The 2,897-nt window shown below is 48.7% G+C and overlaps 1 non-coding gene across 1 annotated transcript; it reads left to right on the forward strand.

The window, feature by feature from the left end:
• The first annotated feature begins 2,146 nt into the window (after positions 1-2,146).
• TRNAG-UCC lies at positions 2,147-2,219 on the forward strand. The gene has a single exon. It is a non-coding gene; the product is annotated as a tRNA-Gly (tRNA).
• Positions 2,220-2,897: the final 678 nt, after the last annotated feature.

Consider the following 2,897-nt stretch of genomic DNA (forward strand, 5'->3'; position numbering starts at 1 on the left):
ACATAACTGAGTGCCTTCCACTTTCAAACATTTGTGGGGACACAGTGCAACCTAGCTTTCAGATAACGCAGTCTGAAACTACCTGAAATATATCCTCAGGCTCTAATGCCTACAGGGGACCCATCTTTTTGGAAAGACAGACCCATGGCCCCTGGGCTTGTATCAACTGCGTCAGAACCTAAATCCGGAGATGGGTAGAGGGGAAAGCCAAGTGTTGGGGAGAGGGGAAAGCCAAGTATGTGCTTGAAACAAAAATTCCAGCATCATTTGAACTAACCTCTTCATTCTGGGTTAACTAACTGGTGGGTTTAAAGAGTGACTTGAGAGTCCGTGTTATCTGTGCTCCAGATCAGCGACAAACCTTAGCATTCCTCAGGAAGAATCGAATGTCACTTAAAACTGCCTTTTCCGTCTGCTTCCTCCCTCAATTAAGAAGCCTTTGTAGGACTGAGGCCAAATGAGTCCATAAAAGGGCTTATTTCCCATTTGGTACTCAGCTGAAGCCCGTGTCGCTCACTTTCTCCCTGGTTCTCATTTCTTCTCTCTCCACACTCCTCTTTCCCATCTTTTAAACCAATTAGGGGAACTGAAGACTTGGCGCAAGGGCCAAGTATTGAGTTTTTCCGTCAACAAGGAGAGGCCAGCCAATATCCCTTTATCTGAAAGATAAACAGAGGCAGCTAATGAGGGGAGGTGGGATTAGGGGTGGTAGAGGATCATTCTGGAAGCTTTGGTAATTCTTTAGAGGAGATAACGTGATGGAGGCTGAAGTTTCTGCACTAAATCAGTTCAGTGAAGACACTTGAGATCACGCAGCGCTCATCCACTAGATGGCAACAGAGAGCCATCTATGCCTACCTCCCGGCTCCTGGCTGAACTTCACCTCCAAGCTGCTGAAGTTTAAAATCCCCTCTATTGCATGGAACAATACCAAGAATTTTGCTTAAGAGATGGCTGATTGTTGGCTGTTTAGACCTTACCTTCTAACCCTTTGCATTTATCCTATAACTTGAAGTTCAGCTGTGTTTTTCAGAGGTCTCCTTCATTGCAGGCAGATTCTTTACTGTCTGAACCACCAAGGAAGCCTGTACAAAGCATAGATTTGTGTATATATTGTCACTCCTGTTTTTTAGCCTCTGAGGGAAAGTGCCAAGCAACACTGTCCCCATTCTCTTTTATGTAAGAGGGTTTGCTGCTCTTTGAAAGTCTTTTTTGTTGTTCTTGTTGGTTTGATTCAATGAAGAAGAATTGAATAGGCAGCCTTGCTGGGTATGAAATCATTTGCCACCTACTCACAAACAACAATTTGACCTGATCCCCTGGCCTTGGGAAAGTCAGTGACTCCTGGCTTGGTTTGGCCAGCAAGGGGGCAGTGTGAGGTTTTGTGGGAGGTGTGAGAAGAGAGTGAGTATTGTCTAGGGGCTTCCTGATCCTGGGGGAGACAGTCTGGGTTGTAAAGGGCCAGCACTAAGGTCTGCAGTCACGTATGGAGGTGAGATTTGGACCATAAAAAAGGCTGAGCCGCGAAGAACTGGTGCTTATGAACGGTGGTGCTGGAGAAGACTCTCGAGAGTCCCTTGGACAGTAAGGAGATCAAACCAGTCCATCCTAAGGAGATCAGTCCTGGGTGTTCACTGGAAGGACTGATGCTGAAGCTGAAGCTCCAATACTTCGGCCACCTGATGTGAAGAGCCAACTCATTGGAAAAGATGCCGGGAAGGATTGAAAGCGGGAGGGGAAGGGGACGACAGAGGATGAGATGGTTGGACGGCATCACCCACTCATGGACCTGAGTTTGGGCAAACTCTGGGAGATAGTGAGGGAGTGGGAAGCCTGGTGTGCTGCAGTCCGTGGGGTCACAAAGAGGCGGACACGGCTGAGCCACTGAACAGCAAGAGCAGAGGCCTGCCAGGGCTGATGCTCTCCTGGGACTTAATCGACGATGTTGTTATAAAAACAAAAAGAACTGCTGAGGAGGAGTTGAAACAAGTGGGTGGGAAGATAAAAGAGCAGCTTCTTGATGGAGCCACGTAGCAAGTTTGAAATAGTCTGAAAGCTCTTTGGCCGTGAGTGTGATGTGTTGGTTGGTGTATGTGCTGGTGCCACTGGCTGGCCTGTCACTTAGGGGAAGAAGGAAGGAGAGACTTCCCTGGTGGTCCAGTGGCTAAGACTTTGTTCTTCCAATGCAGGGGGCCCAGGCTCGATCCCTGGTCAGGGAACTAGATCCCGCACGCCGCAAGTGAAGAACCCGTGTGCTGAAACTAAGACCTGGTCAGTTCAGTTCAGTCGCTCAGTCGTGTCCGACTCTTTGTGACCCCATGAATCGCGGCACGCCAGGCCTCCCTGTCCATCACCAACTCCCAGACTTTACCCAAACCCATGTCCATTGAGTCAGTGATGCCATCCAACCATCTCATCCTCTGTCATCCCCTTCTCCTCCTGCCCCCAATCCCTCCCAGCATCAGGGTCTTTTCCAGTGAGTCAACTCTTCGCATGAGGTGGCCAAAGTATTGGAGTTTCAGCTTCAGCATCAGTCCTTCCAATGAACACCCAGGACTGATCTCCTGGTACAGCCAAATAAATAAATGTTTAAAAAAAAAAAAAAAGAAGAAGAAGGGAAAAGAGAATTAAAGAAGAAAAAGAAGACCGGAAAGGAAGAGGGAGAAACACTGAGTGGAAAAGTGATGGAACATTTTCATGATGTAGGTCGCCATTTGAGACAACCCCAGCGGGAACCCCCAGAGCCTTCTGCCTTGGGGTCAGTGGCCACTCACCCAGCTCTCTGCCCAGGGTGTGTGGGGCACTCTAAGAGTCAGATTCTGACCTTTGGGAAGTCCCAGGGGCCACAGGCTGGCTGACTGATGGATGCATAGTTGTCAAATCCCCTGGACTGCAGC

This window comes from Cervus canadensis, chromosome 30, assembly GCF_019320065.1.
Source record: "Cervus canadensis isolate Bull #8, Minnesota chromosome 30, ASM1932006v1, whole genome shotgun sequence".
Classification (NCBI taxonomy): Eukaryota; Metazoa; Chordata; class Mammalia; order Artiodactyla; family Cervidae; genus Cervus; species Cervus canadensis.